At 37.2% G+C, this 20,697-nt stretch overlaps 2 long non-coding RNA genes across 4 annotated transcripts in view; one reads left to right on the top strand and one right to left on the bottom strand.

Moving 5' to 3' along the window:
* The window catches only part of LOC106020156 (uncharacterized), a 62,979-nt gene extending 52,922 nt beyond the window's left edge, over positions 1–10,057 (top strand). The window contains exons 6-7 of the long non-coding RNA XR_011805859.1: positions 8,920–9,081; positions 9,962–10,057. This is a non-coding gene — a long non-coding RNA (uncharacterized lncRNA). The remainder of the gene's footprint in view (positions 1–8,919; positions 9,082–9,961) is intronic.
* Positions 10,058–12,972: 2,915 nt separating this feature from the next.
* Positions 12,973–20,697, bottom strand: part of LOC110351634 (uncharacterized) — a 162,048-nt gene continuing 154,323 nt past the window's right edge. For all 3 annotated transcript variants that reach the window (XR_005262802.2, XR_005262803.2, XR_011805855.1), the window contains 2 exons: positions 15,693–15,787; positions 12,973–13,407 (listed from right to left, as the gene is read on the bottom strand). This is a non-coding gene — a long non-coding RNA (uncharacterized lncRNA). The remainder of the gene's footprint in view (positions 13,408–15,692; positions 15,788–20,697) is intronic.

Here is a 20,697-nt window from a genome sequence, read left to right as displayed (position 1 = left end):
TTACACAGTATGACCTTTGAAATTTGTTATCATTATTTTTTAATTTAAAAGTGATTTGATTTATTAATATGTATATATATATTTATTTTTCATGTAACTAAAAGATACTATCTGGAAAAAAATAATCATCCCTACTTAAGGTTGCATTAATCCAGTTGCACTGTATGTATCTTTCTGTAACTGCTATTACACTAATGCTGAGACAGAGTCTAAGATTGCTTTGCCTTGTACCTCTCTGCTTGGTCACAGTTGTTGTGACTCTGATCCTAAAAGCTGATGAATAAATCTCAACTTCCAGGAAGAAGTTCTGGCATATTGCCTTCCTTTCTTTTATAATATTTAATGCCTGCTTACTAATCACTAAATTGTTTATTAATTTCTCCCCCTTCCAACCCCCCCAATTTTAATGAGATAACCTTTGAGCATACATACCATTCTGTCTCACTGTTGTTGAGCTGTCCTGTAGAAAAACCACATCTTCAATTGCTACCATTCATAATGGCAGCTGTGGTGGGCATTCATAATATGTTTCTTTCCTTAGATTCATTCAAAAGTTTATTTTATACTTCCACACAAGTGGGAGTTGCATCATCTTCTTCAAGTCAATTAAAAATATCAGAGTAATAACTAGAGTAGTAACTGATAACAAATTGTTGTCAGCCAGAATCTATATTTATGTTACTTTGGACAGTAGTTTGTTTAACTAATTTTCAAAGATTTTTAGTGAGAGGGGCCCCAAACTCTCTACAAATAGAAAGACTATGAGTGTCTGACTTGAATCTCCCTGGTAGCAAATATAGGTTTGCTACCTTCAGTTGTTTCTTTGTAGGCCTCAAACACAAACTCATCCTTGACTTTGCAGATTTTTTTTTTTTTTTTTTTCAGATTTGAAGTCTTTGTTTATATCCACTTTCATTTGTTTATTCTTAAGATGAAATCATCCCAGTCCAGATTTTATTGCAGGTCATATTTTCCAGACTTCTGATCACTCCTACTCCAAACCTTTGGACAGTCTCTGTAAGCTGCATCTTTCTTAAAATGTGGTGCTTTAACTGGGCCCATGACAGTGCCCAGCTGAGCAGCTTGAACATTGTCCATGTCTTACGAGGATACTTCTGTCTGCAGAGTTCCCAACAGCTTTGCTCTCTTGTATCCAGTTACATTTCTGATTTTCTTTACCACAACTCTGGAGAGAAAGAGATTCTCTCTCATTCAGAAAGAAACTTATGCCTTGTGCCATTCTCTCATCTTTTGAAACTTTAAAAATTTTTCAGACTCTGCTTAAGATGGAAAGAGGGTCCTGGGGTTAATCCTCTGGGAAAGATTGGAAACAAAGCTTTGTCTGCATAAGTGGGGCAGGTGATCTTGACTCCATACAATATTTTCTTTTGCTTTTCTTTCCAGAATGGAAATATCCTAAAAATGCAATATTTTTATTATTTTTCTTTCCTGAATTCTTTTCATGTAGCTATTGGAATTCGTAATTTAAGAAAGAGTGATGTAAATATATAATTTGAATGAAAAATCAAATATAAAAAATGAAATACTGTGGCTTTCAATCTTTTTTAATTATCATTTTGTCCAAAACTACTTACACAATTAAGCAGAAGAAAAAATGCAGATTATCATGGGCAGTTTAAGATTTAATTTTAAAATGAGTAAAAATTTTGTAAGGAAAAAACCTCACTTGATTCCACAGTGGATTCTCTCCTTCTTGACTTAAATCAATCAAGCAAATAAACCATTAGCAAATTTTAATATAAGTTCATTACCTACATAAATTCTTTTAGATTTTATATCAGGCTAGGTACTTGGGTTTGTTTACAACTGCATATTTGGAATATTTTCTAAAAAAATGTGTGATTTTAATCAGAGAAAACTTAAGACTTAAAGGCCTCACTCCTTTAAAGTCAACAGAAAACTCCCATGAGCTTCTGCTGGGAAGGACTGAGCCTTTAATCTGTGTTTGTTTAATATTAAAGTCCCTGAGATAGGCCGGTAGATAGGTTTCTTTGAGCCACACTTGTAGCAATATTAAGCGTGTTTTTCTTTCTGATATACCCTGTTTTTTTAGACTACTTAAGCAGGTACTAATGACTTTGCTACCACAGTCTGCTCCTGACCCTCTGGTTTGTCTTTCTGTTCTGCATCCATGAAGACAGATAAACATTTTGCAGCAGAAGTGTGAAAAAAATATATATTTTTAAATGAGTGGTTCATCATTACTCTTCTGTTCTCTTATTCCATTAAATTCCATCACACATGATCATTTCTGAACAAACATTTGCAGTCAATATTTGCTAAAAAAGTCCAACTCAGCCTAGTAAATAAAGCATTAGAAAACATAATTTTGTTCCTTCACCCAGCTAAATCCATTAAGACTTTAACATGAGTAAAAACTAAAGACAAAGGGAATTTCGTAAAACATGAAGGCCTGTAGCACATTTGCATTTTGAAATTAATTGCTGACCTAATTATTTGTCAGTAGAAGGATAAGTTAATCAAATATAACATTCAGTAAAGCTTCTAAACACCCACAGGATTTTCTCCCCCAGAGTAAAGTGTCATAGTGGTCCAGTTTGACAATCCATTCTCACTGTCATCTTGTGACCAAAGAAAGACTATCTGGGAAATGGTACCATATGGAGACACAAGAGAAAATGAAATACTTAGATCTCCTGTACAAAGGCACGATAAGCTAACAATCACCAGAGGAAGTCAGGAATGACAAAGCTTTGAAAAAAAAGAAATACTCTGCCTTTCAAATCCATTTAGATTTACTTTTATACTCTCTCCAATTTGGACTAAAATACTCTGATATTAAATATGCATTTGTAACAGAAAGCAAACATATTGTGTAATGTTTCATTTCTAGCATAACTCTAGATCTACTTAGCATCAAATTGATGGAAAGGCCCATATTTATAGACAAGACTGGGACCTTTTCTTCTTCATCCTAGGGAAACAGACTGTTATCCACAAATAATATGTGGCAACAAACCACTTCATGACTTGAGGCAAAGGATGCACAGTTTTATTTCAAAACACACTCGGAAACATAATCTGATGAAACTATCAGGTAATGTGACCAATGTATTATTTTCAAAAGGCACACCTAGACATTTGAGTTAGAAATACCTCATCAGTAGTAGTATGAACAACTTCATTGCTTCTCTTATTATAGTACTGCCTCTCTCCTGTCATCTGCTGGCAATGGCAACCCACAGTAAAGGATGTTTTTCTGATCATTTTGCACTCATTAAATACAGCTGTCACAATAGCGGATGCGAGAATGCATACAAAACTTTTATGCCACGTCAAAATAAAGCAGAAACATTTTAAAAAGATCTGAAACCTTTGAAGCCTTTTCTTGAGAAATATTGAAATATTGCTTTTTGTTGTTGTTTTCGACAATTGAAATTGTTCCACAGCGGCACACATTAAAACTCACTGCAGAACAAAACATCATCCATCAAAATTAAAAAAAAAACTAAAACAAAGATAAAAAAATCAACAAACCCAACCTCTAAGAAGCCCAAAGTGTTTGGTTTCTGAGAGTCTGAATTTGTGGTTCATCACCTGACTTCTGGGGCTGAACACACATCAAATTCCAAAATCTCAAGGGAACTGACATTTACTTCTGGACCATGGATGAAATCTGCCCCATAAAGCTTCCAGCTGAACAAAAAAACATCTTACCCAAATTCTACATCCTGAGAAACAGCTCCCTTTGAGGCTAAGAAGCAGTAAATTCTGTAATTGTTTGACATTAATTAATACTTACTCTTATCTGCATGCAAGTATATTCTGAAGGGCTATCAGATCCAAGTTGACCCATTGAAGACTTTGGTCACTCTGAGCTGAGAGAAAGCAATGATTTGCACCTATCTTGCACATTTCTGTTTCAGGATTACTTGACTTTATTTATTTATTTATTTATTTTTAAGTGTTTAACTTTGCAACATCTCCTTGAGTTGGTTATTACCCTGAAACTGGAAAACAGAACCCACAAGCAAAGATACAGATTTTTAAATGGCACCCACCTTGTTGGTGAAGTAGTTACCTGCAAGAACAAACTCAAGATATCCTGAATACCTGATCTTAAGATTTATTAATGAGGGTTCTTAAAAAACTGGCCTACATAGGTATAACACTATAATATTTATTACTGCAGTTACTCATTTAGCATAAATGGCATTAGCTCCACTTCTGTTTTTGTAAAGCCTACTATTGACCTTGCTTGAATGTATGATTTGGGGCCAATTAGGTGATTTACATGTCATGGGCTTTCAATTCCCTCTTAATTTTTAATTTGAAATTTTTGCATGTGTAAACAATGATGGAAAAACTGCGCAAGTGTGTGCATGTGTTTGCATGCATGTGTGTGTAAATATGCTCTGAAAAATGCCTGGAAACATGCCTGGACAATGCTTACTGCTCACAGTCCTATCAGCAGCGAGATGCTTTGGAGCTACTGAGAAAGAAGTCCCCTGAAAATGATGAACCAGAGCAGCCCCACGCTGTTTCATTTCCCCTGAAAAGTGCAAATGTGATGGCCAAAGGGAGACAACTTCAAGCATCCACATACTTGGCATCCATACAATGCAAGCTGCTTTCATTATGGGAACCTAAGCGTGTCTCTATGAGATACAGTAACTCTACAGTTAGTGTGTGGAGATGCACTCAGCTGCAGTGCTCTATCTGACTTGCTTCCTTTTCGTGCAAGTCTTTCCTACTCTGTCTACTTTTCTTTTTTTTTATCATCTTGTGTATTACTTTACCTGTGTTGAAGACACTTTTCTGAGATAAAAGAAAGAAAACTGTGATGCCCTTGGCTTTGGGAAAAATAGAAAGATGACATGGGTCTTTCACCATGACTGTATCCACCTAGAGAAGTGGTTATGGTGAATAGGCACAGTGAAAGCTTGACAGAATTTGTAATTGAGAATATTAACATAGAGAAGAACATTGCTGAACTCTTAGTTATCCTTATGTGCCACTACCATTCTTTGCTTGGCTTGTCCCAAGCTGTCTGAGTTTCTAACTAGCTTGTGTTTACTGGATTTTAGAAAACTTTCGCAGTTGGCACTAGGAGCCATAAATCTGAATCATGGTAAACTGTGTATACAGCTATGGTTGTAGGATCAAGTCCTGATGGACTTAACCACGTGGGGAGAAATCACAAGGGAGTGACTACAAGGAGAAAATACAGCCAGAGGAAATCTCAGCATGTAGGTTATGGATGAGTACGAACAGGAATAAAGATAAAGATGAAGAATATGTCATGCCATAAAGGAAAGCAGGAAGTCAGAGAGAATTCAGTTAAAGGGCACAGGCTGTGAAACAGAAGAACAGAGGAAAAAGGGAAGCTTGAAGAACATGAGAAAGAGGGAAGAATGTGGCAGAGGGTAAGAGAGAAGTTCTTACGGCAGAAAGGAAGGAAAGAATATACATGTAAGAAGGAGAGGAAAAAGAGCAGTAGAATGGTAGAAGGGAAAGACAAGGCTGCTGGCCCTGTGACTTCCCTTAAAAAGTGGGAAAAACTTTAAGTTGCTATGAAGGGGAGACAAAAAGCATGAAACATCCATAAGCAACATCCATCTCCCCTTGCATGTGTCCATGCCTTCTCATTGGCTTGTAGAGAGTGATTTTTCTCTCAACATCAGAGCCCTCCAGGATGCCCTGCTGTTGCCCTGGTTGCTCCCAGCCCTCCCCACTAGGACTTATCTTCACAGCTTCCATCCCGTGCCAGGACAGTGCCCTCGAGTTTGTGGCCAGCTCCTGTCCTTTGGCTTTCAGAAGTCATTTTCAGACTGGACCACATTCTTAAAATCTGCCTTTCAGGGCAAGTATAATCCCAGATCTATCTTAAAGGTCAAGTCCTCCAGGTTTTACACAGTTTTGACTCATCTGCACCTTCCAGAGATTTCAAAAAGCCTTCAGCCCAGATAAGGAAGGGCAGGACTGGGTCCACAGATTTCCAATATGAAAAGCGACTTCACTTTCAGATAGCTTTACCTTACCTGTTTTAAGGTTTCACTGTTCTATTTCTCTCATTGAAATACATGGAGGGATCTGTACATCAAATACATAAAAGATTTGACTTTTAATTCCTACCATGTATTTTGGTAAGAGGAATTAAATGTCAAAACACAAAAGCAATTATACACTTAATGGTAAAAAACATATAATCAAGTCATTTTTTTTATTTTCAAATTGCAGGGATTGAAATAAAAGGGCAAGAGGGTCTTACTTTGACATTATATGAGATGGAAAGGCACATTTGTATCCTTTTGTACCTTTTACAAAATGAATACGCCTGTAATCAGACCCATTCATTTTGAAAAGGAGATTGTGCTTTAGATCTATGGCATATTTGTGAGGGTGTTGAGAAAGTATCTAAGTAAAATGTGCCATAGGAAATCAACTCTGGGCAAATGCAGTTATTCTTCATGATGATATACAACTAGTTTGGCATAACGCTTGGGGTGAAACAAAGCCTGCTGGTACAGAAGAGTCATCGCTGCATATTTTACCCACTATTGCTCCAGCAAAGTTGGCAACTTTTTCTAGCTCAGGAAGTCCCTGAGCTATGAACTGCTGGGGGCTGGGAGAGTGATGTGGGGCACTCAGTTGTGAGATTTCCTCCTTCTCTTCTCTAGCCATTTGAGGATGGAAACTGTTGGAATTAAGACGCACATTCTTAGATCTACCTTCGTCTGAACATTTTTTATGTTCCTTTGTTCTATGTACCCAGCAAATTTAAAAGGGGAAAAAAGGCATCCAGTCATGTTGTTGTGTCTATATTCTGTGCTATTAGAAACATTAATCCCTAGTGCAGTGAACCATTGCTCCTACAGTGAGCCTTTTAGGCACCTCTACTTTATATATTGGCAGCAGTATAGCACAGTGTATATGGTTGTTTGTCCCACAGACCTAGCAAACCAGTCATCCAGACTAGGTGAGGGAGAGTGTGTCATAGCTCTCTCTGTCCTGAGCAGGTAGGTGAGTTTCCTTCCCAGATGTAAGGAAAGCAGCCTGGTCTAACATTTCCATATTGCAAGTCCTTATATAGCTGGAAAATAGGTTGAAAGGACAGAAGTGGACTTCTATGAGCTTAGTGACAACATAGCCCTGGGATGGTGCTTTTCTACTTCTGCAGCAGTTTATGAAGGAATAGAAGTCCTATTAATGATAAATATTGCTACATGAATTCCATATGACAATTGTTTACGCTCAGCATCAATCTCTGTAAACCACTGGATCAAATTCCTTTTTATCGCTGCAAAATCTATGAACATCTCTACCAGAAGCATGCTAGATGCAAGGTGTGGGACCATTTTTCCATCCCATGGATTAGTTTACTCAGATGACCACAGATTCTTGGGTCTGATTCCTACTCACAATGAAATTGCATTCCTGAATCTGTGCAAGAAGACCCAAAATTAATATGAAGGTACCTGCTATCTAAGTAAAGATATGCAGTTGAGTGCCTTTAACAGAAGCTAGAAGAAAGCTCCCAAAATACAAATCTGAAAACACAACCTGAAATGGCCCAGGAAAGAAATTTAACCTGAATTACCTATCAGCCTACAGTTTTGTAATTCTAAAAGGGAAATATTTCTGTGGAGTGTGGTGATTCCGTGTGCACATAGAGAGATGGCACCCTGCTTAAAGCTTATCCAGGTAGGCAAGTTACAGGAAGGGTGCATTTTCAATGGAAATACACAAGTAACCTCTTCCAGAGTAAAAGTAGATTCTATACTATGGAGTTGGGCCAACTAGAGTGCTATTTTAGTATAAGCTCTAATTCTTGACTTTTGATATTCAGTTTGACATATTTTATTTATACTTACTTTTGTGCTTTCACTCTGTCTTTTGTGTAATGGCAATATAACAATCTAAAAACCAAGTAAATGAAAACACACACACACAAACAAGTAAAAATAATCAGTAGAAGAAACATGAGAACATCAGTCAGTTCATTTTTTGGAGATCCTCTTGGAGCACTTCAGAGGCAAATGTGTCTATAGAGTTCTTAAAAAATAATAGAAGATTTTTAGCGAATATTTTGTATGTATATTTTATGCCTAAGAAATGATAAAACATCTAGTTTGCATGCCAATGCACTATTATATATCTATATTTAGCTTTCACTTTTAGTGGGTGTTATCTGCTAATGTGTATTTCAGGGAAGTTTGGAAATCTAATGTTAAAACATATTTTTCACCTTCTGAAAAGAATGGGATTTTGATAACAAAAGAAGCAAAAAAAAACAAACAAACAAAAAAACAACAACCTGCTAAATGGTACTTACTGAGAAAGAAGATTCTCTCTACTAGGGAGAAAGAGCCATCAAACTTTTAAATCCTCCTTGCACTACTTGCAGGCTTGCATTTCTTAAAAAAAATCAAACACCCTGCCGCCTCCCCAACAACCTCCCCCCCCCCCCCTTTTTTTTTGTGTACAAAAAGTTCATTTCTCTCAAATTAAGAGAATTGTGTTGACTCTCATCATGCTGAGTTTCTCCACAAGAGGAATGTAATGCCTAGTGTAAGAAGTTGCTGAAAACATATTTTATGATCGACATTTTCTGTCACCCTTTGCCATCATGGCATACATTTTCCTGTCACATAATATACGGTAATTATATGGATTTTCCTCTTTCCAAATCAGAGGAATATTTCCTTACTTGAATGGAGGGGACATAGACTACTAGTCAACCTAAAAATCCTGTTAGCATTACATCTCCGCACAAATAAAGAATTTGGATCAGTGCCTTGTTAGATCACCTCTATTTCTAGCTCGCTGAGTAAAAAGAGCATTTTTTTTACAGCCTAGTTTGATAAGTAAAAGGTGTCTTTCTCACCTGCTTGCACTCTGAATTGTCACTATCGTGCTTTGTTCCTTTGCATGCAGCTGTTGTCAGCTTCCGAGTCACAGAACCACTTGCAGGAACGGCTCAGGAGAGTTTTGGAAGAAAGGAGAGGGAAAAAAGGAGCTGCATTTTTATTTAACAGAAGAAGGAGAATATAAAGAAAAGAAAGGTGTTCTCAAGAATGTAGCCTGCAGCCTTGTCAGGTAGCATTTCTTTAGATGTTTTTTTTTCTCCCCTTTCCCACCCCAAGATCTCTCTTCATCATTTTTTTAAACATCTCTTCTGGGACAGGGACATGAAAGTGAATTGTGGGTCAAAGGCAAGAATTAGGGGTTGCCGAGGCAGCTTTCTGATGACTTTACTTTATCTTTGTGTCCAAGCTTTTGCCAGTCAGCAGGTACCGCAGGTTATCCATTCCAGTCACATCATTTTCTGCTTGATGACAAGCATCACACCTTCATCCATCACATTTACATTTCAAACTGCCATGCAGCTCTATTGATTAATTATTTAGCAGCTCTTGGCCACTTGTGAGTGTTTCTGTGCTCACGTTTCACAGAGAAGGTCCATTCTTTTTATTTGTGTGCAGTTTTGTAAAACAGAAAAAGTATGTAAAGCCTTTAGCATACATACCCCCATGTGTGCATGCTAATATGTGCACATGCATATGTGTGTGCATATTTACATGTGTGCTTGTGTGTGCACACCAGTACAATTAAGTACACACAAGGAGCAGGAGCAGGTAAGCTGATCAATAAGCACATGCTCACACTGATAATAGATTTCTGAGTTTTCAGAGCCCCAAACAGCCGATCAATGAGACCTTGCAGGTGTGCTGAAGCTGGGAATTGTATCAGCTACATCATGCTCCCTGCAGACCAGTGGGAAGCTCACACATCATCCTCTGGGCTCTGTCACTCAGAACAAAAACAGGTGAAAGGCTTTTGCAGGTGCTTGATAATATTTACATTATTTCCACATCACAGACAGGAAAGGGTAGCCTCTAAGCAGGAATCAGGGGGATCTGGTTCTTCCTAGGTCTGTGCTTGCCCAAGCAAATCACTTCATCTTTCTTTTCCTCAGATCTTTTTTTGTGAAATGGAAATCCAGTGGTATCTGGAAAATAAATCCACTACTCTGATGAGAAAGCTGGCTACCCTAAGAGGTAAGTAGTTTTTGTGACCATGTGGATAGCTGGCTATCTGCTAACCCTCATTATTTACTTCTCTGCATTAATTTATTCCAATTTAATAATATATATATATTTAAGTCGGTATTCATAAGGTAAAATTCTAGGGTGAAGAAAAGAATCTGTGAGATAATCTGTTCCTGGAGTACTACTGTTATCATTATCACTTGGTGATACCGTCTCTTTGTCTCTCACAACTAGTTCTCCACACTGCTCTTTGATATTCATAACTGCTTGCACAAAGATAGGTGTTTTTGGAAGGAACACCTTCAAGAAAGATACAAGATGAAGTAGGCAGTCATGTTTTCAATAAGGATCTTGAAAAATATCTTCACCAAAAAAAATATTGAAAAAATGGCCACAAGTTGTGCCTGGAGAGATTTAGATTAGCTATGAGGAAAATCTTCTCTCAAAATGTGGTCAGGCAGTAGAATGGCCTGCCCAGGGCAGTGGTGGAGTCACTGTCCCTGGTGGTGTTCAAGAAGGGCCTGGACAAGGTGCTATGTGACATGATTTAATAGCTTAGTGGGTAGTATTGGTGATAGGAGGATGGTTGGACTAGATGATCTTGTAGGTCCTTTCCAACCTTGTGTTTCTATGATTTTTTCTATGATTTTCTGTCTTATGATGTTCATGACTTTGTGTCTTTACATTGGAGCTGGAAGAGAGGTCCTCTTGCATTTTAATATAAAGATAAGCATTTGGATCTGTTTTAACAGTTTTTATTTGTTACAAATTTATTATGGATATAAACCAACAAATATAAACAGGGTGATTATTTTCTTCAGCCATTCATTTTCAATAATTTCTGAGTTATGCAAAGCCTATTAAAATCAAAGGGAGTATGTACGTTAACTTAATAGGCTCTGTATTAGACCCTTGAAGAGGAGGGACCACATGGTCCTTATTGCTACATCTCTTGCATTTCTGTCATTGTCCTTCAAATTATAAAAGAAAATGTAATGTTCTGACTTTTTTAATGGATGGGATTTGTGCCAGTGTTGAGCTCATTGTTTGAATCTTGTTAGGTTAGGGTTGGTCATTTTTTAATTTTTTTTATTTTATTATTTTTTCCTGTCAAAATTACTTGGTTTATTATAAAGTACATTGGCAAGTTGTACAAGACAAATGAATATTCTATTTATATATTTACAACAAAATGTTACAGTGTTCACAGAATCACAGATAATACACTAAGCAAAGGGTTTTATTAATGATGTTAATACAATATTTAACACAAAGGGAAAAACTGGCTCAATTCTATGGAGAGGACTGGAGGAAAAAATGTCAGCTGTGTCTCAGCCCTCACCTGTGGTGGAGAATTTGGGTGTTTGGTCAAATATAATCTCCACCTCTGATCCCAGTTAAAGGAAATATTAAATACATATATATATATATATATATATATATATATAACTTTTTCCCCTGTGTTTACTCCTCCTCCTTCCTCTTTTAGTCCCTTTCTGTCTCTATTATTATTTGTTTAAATAAACAAACTTATGTGAAATACAAATTCATCTTTTTTTTTTCTCTCTTTTTTTTTTTTTCCTCCCAATGTTTTCCAAGCCTCTCCCACCTCTAGCATTTAATACCAGCACTTAACACTGAAAAAGTCCATTTTATGCTGATGGACTTGATATCACTCTGATGATACAACTCATGTCTATATCAGTCCATCATGGTCAGGCCTGAAGAAAGATAAGATATGTTGCTGGCTCCTGGATCAAGTGCTTTCCCTTGCCTTCGGTAAACAAAGGACTGGAAGACAGAGCAGCTATTCCAGACATTGCTCATATCTTCTACAAAGTCTTGTATGCCACCTAAGTTAGTGGAAACTTAAGCATAATAAAGGCCAATGAATCCCAGCTAGTGAAGGAATCGCTTTTGTACTCTAGTATGTAAGGAAGGAAATGTAGCATGGACATCCATGGAGAGGAATCACAGCAATGGATGGTTCTGTGTCTTGGCCTCTCAATTTCCAGTATCTTATAAAAATACAGAGACAAAGCTATTTATTTCTGCCTGTTATCCCAAGTTGTTTACACTGAAGTAACTTCTGCATGTGAAATGTCATGGAGACTGTACTGAATTATAATCACAATAATTAAAACTTCAAGTAATCTGAAAATCAGCACTTCCATGGTTAAACAAAGGTGATGATATCTTTTATCTCTACAATTAGCAAAACGGTTTTTAAGGTAAACCACATAACTCAGAAAGATGCTGCAATTCGCATCAGCATTCTAATGCCCAAATCCATTTTAAGTTCAAAAGTGAAGGACAGAAGGTGTACCTATAAATTTTACAACACAGTGGTTTCTCTCATATGAGTAACTTCAATAGAAAAATAACAAGGTTAATAGTGAGGCAATACATGATAAGATCAAGAAAGTTATTACCTGTCCATAACACTGTTCCACTGTAAAGATCCGAAATTAAAAGACAACCAAATTAAGCTCCTTCTTTAGTATCATCATCATGTGGTGTCTGAGAAGGTATTTTACATGAATTTTCCTTAAAAAAAAAATAAAATAATCCTTTTAGATACCCTTTCTTTGTAGAATAGTGATGTTTTTCTCTTACATACCTATTCACTCATTGATCCTAAATTGGGACCTAATACAGTGTCATAGACAATAGTGGCAGCAAAGCTGTTCGCACTTCTCTTTGTTTTTGCTTGCTTCATCTCTCCACATTCAGTTAACAAGCTTGTTCTGTATAAAGAACATAAACACAGTAATTAGTTCACCATAGGTGTATTTAATTTGTATTGTCACAAATAAAAAGAAAAAAATAACACTTCATTTTTTGGGGGGTTTAATGAGATCAGGAAAGTATTTTCATAATTGAAAATAAAGATTATTTTAAATAAGATCTTTTATAAGGAAGTGAGAACATTATAAAGTAGGCACCTTCCAGAGAACTGTTCTTTAAAATAGCAAACATGATAATAAACAAAAAAATTATGAGTGGACTCCTTACCATATAAAGATTAAAATATATAAACATAATAATTATGAGTACTTGACAGAGTTACACAAGCTCTAATTCTAAGCCATGCTATTTCTGACTGCATAAATACTAGCTAGCACATCCTCTACTGCCAGTAATAAGAAAAGTCCTTGTAAATCATTGACACAAGAGAGAAAAAAAGAAAAAACAGAAAACCCACAGCTAGAGCAACAGGTGGTTCTTCACCTTATCTATGGATACAGCATTCCTTTGCCATTTCAACAAGGAGTGGATGCTGAGAAAGTGGTCAGTCAAAATTAACTGGTTTTCACTTGGCAACTAGAGTTCTTTGAAGATGGACATCCACATCCTATTTCGCAATCTTTTTCTGCAATAAAATTGTTGTTAGTTGTTGCAATATAAACATCAGAGAAGAAGAATGCTATATCTTCTGCCCAAGCCTGGTTGTTAAGTCAACAGTGAGAGCCAGTACTGTCTTTTCCAGAGGAATTCAAAAGGTAAATAAATAAACAAATAACCAAACCATGAAATGGCAAGTAATAGATCAAGCTAGCAGTATAGTGTTATTGTCCATGGAGAACATTCTTTTCTGACTTGCCAGCACACGGAGCACTTGCTTGTACTTTATTAGCCAAGCAGGACTCACTTCTGCATTCCCAGTGCACCCAGAAGTCCCAGGAATACAGGACTGGTCTCATCAATTATGGTAATCACGTTAACAACTACTGTTCCAAGACAAGTAGCACTATTTGTTAGGTGGTCACCTGCACCAGAAAATCCCATTGGTTGACCATATGCAGCACAAGACATTTCCTTTTATTGCCCCTATATTTACTGTCCTATATCACTTAATTTCACTAACTGTCCTCTTGTTTATAAGTGATGTGACAGGAAAAAAAGGAGGTCATGACTCATGATTTAATTAATCACACCTAATTAATCACACTTTCAGGATTTTAAGCAGATACAGTGTTAAGAAACAGACTTCCTTACTGTGCCTTTCACATGGTAACATTGATCCAGAGAGAAAGAAGAGTGCTCATGTCCCTCAGGGGTCTACCTTCTGAGCCATCACTTTGCTGGGAATCACTCCAAGGGTGTATGGAACACACAAATTTGGGAAGCAACCATACCACAGGATTGCACTTTTCCAGTGTACTCCTGCCCTTTCTAGAGAAATGTTTGGAAAGCATGCACAAGTTGTAGATCTAGAGGTGCACAAAACCATAAAGACTGTTTGCATAGTCTATATTAATAGTAGTCTGACTAAAATATACGAGCAATAATAATACGGCTTGGCTTGTAGGATGACTTCCTCCTAGGAGTTTATTATCTATTTACAGGTGGGGTTCTTTTTTGTTTTGTCCAGAGTTTAATTGTGTCTTAAAATGTGATGTCTTTATGTCCCCAACAGAGAGGGAGCATCCTGATTCAGGTAGTGTGGTTAAGGGGTGGGGTGGCAATGAAAAGGTTGATTTTCCTGGGACTGGAGAGAGACTTGACCTGAATCATCCTCATAGTGTCCTCATATGTGAGGTTGTTAGATAAAGATTACTTTACAGCACAACTGCTATGACTGTGATAATGCTGCAAAACACAAGAACTGGATTATTAATTTCTTTTGATCAAATACTGTCAGCTTCACACTGACGAGAGAATTCCAGAGTGTTAGTCCCTCTTTCAATAGCCTCTTTTGGAGATAAAAGTTAGAAAGATTGGCACAAAAGCTAACAGGGGTTTAAGGCACTTGGACCCAAGTTCCTCTTAGCTCTGGTTTACCTATTTCAAGAAAATTAGAAGTCTCCAAGGAGGAAAGTACTTAAAACACTACTTGCTGATGCAAATCAACTGTGGCATACAAGGCTGATTGGTTTGAAGTGAAAGCTCCTACACACCCATGGACAACACATCATCCATCACACTACTGCCTTTTTTGGGAAAACCTCTAGATGTAGTTTCTTCGTCTTGATGCAGAAGGGGAACATGTTGGGAGTCTAGTGGGGTGGGAGAACTTTTTTCCTCTTCAGCTGGAGCTGGGACTGAGCTTGAGCTGAATTTTACTTTTAGAGCAGTGATCAGTAAGATAGTGATTTGATATCTGGTTATCTTGATTTGGTAGTACAGTGGAAAATAATTTGTACTTCAAGTAAATTAATAACACAGATACAGCTAAGCAAAAAAAAACATACAGGAGAAGTAACTGCATAAACTTTTAGTCTAAGGATTATCTGCCATTAAAGAAGGTTGAGAATCCTGCTAGATTGAGAACTGATTGCAAGACCTTTTTGTCTCTTCTTTACTTCAATCAATTATTTTAGGGTTCAAAATAATCAGAGTGCAATAATTCCTCCACAGGCACAGTCATACAGTGATGAATTACATAGCCCAGTCTGCACGTGTGAACGGATAAAGACAAATTTTGAGCAAAGCTTACTAAATTGAAGCAAAATATGTCTCTGCAACTGACAGATATGAGTCTTTGGTGCTTTGCAAAGCTTAATACTTAATGGGAATAAACTTTGGTAGCAAAACAGACTTGAAAAACAAACAAACAAACAAAAAAACAAACCATCCCCAAACTCAGTGGAGTGTGTTGTGTGTTTCTTTAAATAGTATGAAAATTGAATTTGACTAGACTTGCTCAAATCAGACCTGTTATCAACAACACATTGTCTCAGGAGACCAACATTTGTCCAGTTAGGGCTTCCTTCATTAATCGTCCAGCATCAAGCAAGCCAAATCCAAATCTGTGGAGAAAAAGCAATTAGATATTTTAAGCAGTGATAAGAACACCACAAATAATCAATTTCTATGGCATTAGCAGCTACCTGGCCCAGCAAAAGTCTATAAAAGCTAGAATTTATTGCAGAACACCAGACAGCTTACAGAGCATTGATTCGTAGTAGTATGCATAGATTGCTGGATTTAAAGAGAAATCCCTAATGGTTCTTTTTTTTTTTTTTTTTTTCTTCCCTTTAAAGGGAAAACAAGGATAAGGTGTGCATAAGGCCAAACTATAGCAAAACAAATGTCTAACAACCGCTGGACAACAATTATATGCAATCTAATGCATAAAGCTCGTAAAAGAGGAATAGCTAAATACAGTTATATTATAGATTTAGCAAATATTAATGTTATTTATTTTTAAGATATCTATTGAACCTTAAAAAACAACAGACTAGAAATAAGTTTTGTATTTGTTCAGGGCACAGATCTTTAGGCTTTAAGGCCTTCTATTCTACCACAACAGTCTCATACTAATGTATCTTATCTATATTGTCCTTTGTGATTTTCAGCTACTTAAAACAGGCAATGCAAAATGTAACGAACAAAACCTTATTGTCTGTAGCTGACAACACACAATTTGGAAAAACAATATTTGACAGTATTCCCAAAAGACAGTTCCTGCGTGTAGACATTATAACTTATCTTTCCATCTGAACTGAAATACATCCAAACTCAGATTTCTAGCCCGACATTGAAAGACACTTCTTTGACCTCCCATGCACATACACTAGAATATTTCCCCAGAAGCTGGATTAAATCTTGTCTTTCAGAAAGGTATCTAATCTCATTTTAAAGACTCCAAGCTACGGTAAGTCCACCTCCTCCCCGGGTAAGCTCTTCCAATGTTTAATTACCCTTACTGCTAGGAAATGGTGTCTTATTTCAAGGTTGAATTTGTCTAACTTAGCATTCAAATACTGAAAAAGCAGTGTTCGAGAGAGAGCAAATATATAAGTGACATGATACATTTTATACTAATCCTAAATCAAAAGATTATGGAAATACAGAAAACATGACAACTAAAGCTCTAGTCTGGCAAACATTTATGCAAGGGAGTAGCTTTCTGCATAGGAAATAGTTTCTTTCAGTTCAGCAAGCCTACACACATGTGTAAAGTTACACCAGGGCTTCAAATAGAATTAAAAAAAAAAAGGCATTTAGAATGACTTTTACTGAGAAAAATATTACGGATTAATTAATAAAGACAACCTTCCTCCACTTCTGTCCTCACTCTGAGCAGTCTTTGAGGTGGGATACCCTAAATTACTACTAGGAGAAGAAAAAGTGAGAAAACCTCCTATTGCAGAAATCTGATTGCTGCCATAGGGGGATGATCACTGAAATCCCGACACCACCCAAGGGGGAAGGAAAAAAAAAAAAGGAAACGAAGGAAAAAAGGAGAGTTGTCAAGATAATTAAAACTTTGCAACAATTCAGTAGTGGTGCTGATAAAAACAGCACTGCTGGCTGAATGCAAATAAGATGGTAAAGGCCCTGTTTGGATTATGGTAATTACTCAGTCTGAAGTTAGCTCCAGCCACACGCACATATGAGCACACACATACACACGCAGCAGTGGAGTGGAACCTGACAACTCGGCTTGGCATGTGATCACAAAATTCCCTGGCACGCTCTCAGGATGCCATGTGGAGCTATTTGTACAGTGAGGTGCAGGACTCAGCGACGCAGGAAATACCAGCGGAAGCGCCGCTGACCTGCCTGGCCTTCAGCAAGAGGCTGCTCCCATACTTATCACTGGCCTGGATTCAAAAGTGATCTCTGGAGAAGGCAAATCAATTGAACACATGTTTGGTCTAAAAATGTCATTTTGGAATATGCTGAGATATTTCCTTACATTAGACCACTTTGTTTGCCCCAAAGATTTGTCAAGTGCAATTGAATGCATACACATCACAATGCGCACTGGTGCCAGAACAAAATAATTTCAATGTGTCCTTTAGTACTCCGATAAAATGCAGGCAGTCAGTGTTGAAACGAGATGCCCTGTGAAAGTCTTGTGCACGCTGGCATTCTGTGTTTCTTCCAGGAACTTGTTTCTTTAAAATTTGGGATCAGTCCAAATGAGCAGATTTTGTGTAAGAATGAAGAAGGGAACCAGCTCAACCTCTCCCCATGCCTTCTAGACGGAGTAGTTGAGGCAGGCTAATTTATGTGATGAAAAATCATTAAAGAAATTACAATTTCAAACTCTGATTCCTAAATAATAAAGCCTTTATGAGGACAATATCATTACAAATAACCCTATTAATCCGTTGATTCAGCTTTAGAGCCAATTCTGATATATGGCAAAGATGTGTTTCTTCAACAATTTTCACAAGTTAATATTAAATAATATTGGCACACACATCACTTTTATAGCTAAGTTCTTTGATTTGCTCACCCTGCACAATCTCTACAGCTGCGTGTTTTATGACCTACCCATCATGGGAGAAGCTCCCATTAGCACCGGCACACACTGGAGGAGATGTGAACTTTGCAATGAGCCCTCCTATCCCCATTCTGGTTTTGGTTAGTGCTCAAAAGACTGTTTTGAGCAGATCAGAATACACACAGCCTGATCAGCACAACTGAAAGAGCACCCGTACTGTGAAGGGCAAGCTTCCCTGCCTGGCATGTTCAAAGTCTGCAGAGACTATATCAAATCCAGATTTATATGTGACTGTGGATGCTGACATGCAGTCCTCTGACCAGAAGGTTCTTTAGGGAAGGCATCCACAACCCCCCAGTCCCTCCCCCTACCACCACCCTAGCTTACCATCCTTTCCCTCTCTCTTTCTCTCTCCCTGCATCAACCCAGCATGGTTGCTATAACACACACGCACTCACAAGTGCATCAGCCTTGAAGCACTGTGAGGTGCTTGGGTTGCTGTACTTCAGCTGAGACACAAATTGAGACACAAATTAGGTGTGTTTTGACTAGCTGTATGATTTTTTTTTTTTTTTTTTTTTTTTTTTTTTTCCCAAGGAACACTACCTTAAAAGATTACCCTGACAGGTCAAAAATCAAAATTACATGATGTGTCTTCTGAACTTATCCTGGTGATGTTTACACAATATTTTCTCTGAGATTTTATCCTGATGAAAACAAAAAAGTATAAAAGGGAAAAAAGAAGACTATTAAAATTCACCAAGACCTCAACTCTTACAAGTCACCTGACACTATTCATCCAAGACTAGTGATTGTATAACAGAGCTGAAACAACTGGATGCAAATAAGTAATTTCAGCCTAGAGATTCAGTTTGATGGGGTTATCATGGAAAGGGCAGTCAATACAAATTTCACACGTGACCTTAGCATCATCCTTTTCACTTTCCTGTTTTTTTTTACACATATTTAATATAAGGTTATATTATATTTTCAACTATAAAGGTTATAGTTGAAAAGATGCAAAAGTTGGGATATGATTCTAAAAGAATCAAGAATATTAAGCAGTTCAGAAATGGAACAGTGTTACTTTGCTGCAAAATATGAACATTTATGAAGTATATAATAATACATTATAAAGGCAATTAAAAAAATCCATAAAAGATTACTAGATGTAAAAGAAAGACTGATGAAAATGCACATTTATTAGTTCATATTAGACAAAAAAAGCACTTTATAGCTATATAGCATTAGTATTGCGATAAATACAGTATTTGTACCCAAATGCTCAGTTCTTCTCACTACTGAGAGATATGGGATTATGTGACTTAAAATTGAGGAATAATGATAAGACTTAAAAGAAAAATTGAGGATCCACAAGATCTTGAATTTTTGTATTATATATACATTTTGAGAATGAATAATAAGTTTCTGGACCCTTTAGTGTTTTGTACTGCATAGATTTTTTTATTTTTTTATTTTATTAGTGTGGACAAGTAAATTTTATTTGATAGCTTGTTGTATTTAAAGACAGTGTAAAACTCTCATTGCAAACAGTTGTTTACAGTGCGCTTTTCAGCACAAAGCTGTTTTAAAGCTCAATTGTGCATTTTGCAGATAAAGTGGGAAAACTAACTGAAGGCTGTATTGTAAGCAGTGGTTGCCGTGGAAACCCCAGTTTCAAGAGCTGGTTCTCCATTACCACTTAATTTAGGCTTCCTAATTGCATTCCACTAAATCGGTAGCGACAATATCTGCAGAGCAAAACTGCATGCCCAGTCTAGCGCAAACCTCTTTGAAACAGGCTTTTTGAAAGCCAGGAGCTATAAAAACTCAGCATGACGTGGAGCATATGAGAAACCTGTAGTTCAAATGTACTGCTGCTTGCTTTCTCATCCTTAGTAACTTCAGTGCGCTCCACACCAATCTATTAGTTCAGTCTACCTTAAAGATCATAAAGCTCTGCCATGTGGAAACTCATCTGTCCACCAACACATCGGTGCAAAATAGATTTAATTGTACTCCCGACCCAGTATCATGTCCATCTTATTTTACTACACACCAGCAGGTAGCCGGTGCAGAGCCTTACTTTCCTTGAACTGCCCTTGCTCCATAATACGAGGAGAACAATACTTTCTCAGTTTAAATCATTTGCCACTGTTCAGCTGTGCAGTGAGCTAGACCGCCCATATGTGACCTAAAGAGAGCCTTGTCAGAACCACTAGACATAAAAGCATTCCAATTATCGACCACACTGCTTTAATAGAGGAGGCAACTAATATGATAGTGTAAGTGATTCTGCCACTGAGAAGCTCTTCGTCACTGTCAGATTAACACTTGAGTTAAACTCTTGTAAATCAGTCACATTATGCCGTCGGTTGAGAAATAAACACAGACCTATTATGCTTAGAATTCCAGAGGGCTCTCTCCGCAATAGGAGTTACGCAGGATGCCCTATTAATCTGAATTTTGTCATGTTTATTA

This window comes from Anas platyrhynchos, chromosome 1, assembly GCF_047663525.1.
Source record: "Anas platyrhynchos isolate ZD024472 breed Pekin duck chromosome 1, IASCAAS_PekinDuck_T2T, whole genome shotgun sequence".
NCBI lineage: Eukaryota > Metazoa > Chordata > Aves > Anseriformes > Anatidae > Anas > Anas platyrhynchos.
This window is presented reverse-complemented; position numbering and strand designations above follow the sequence as displayed.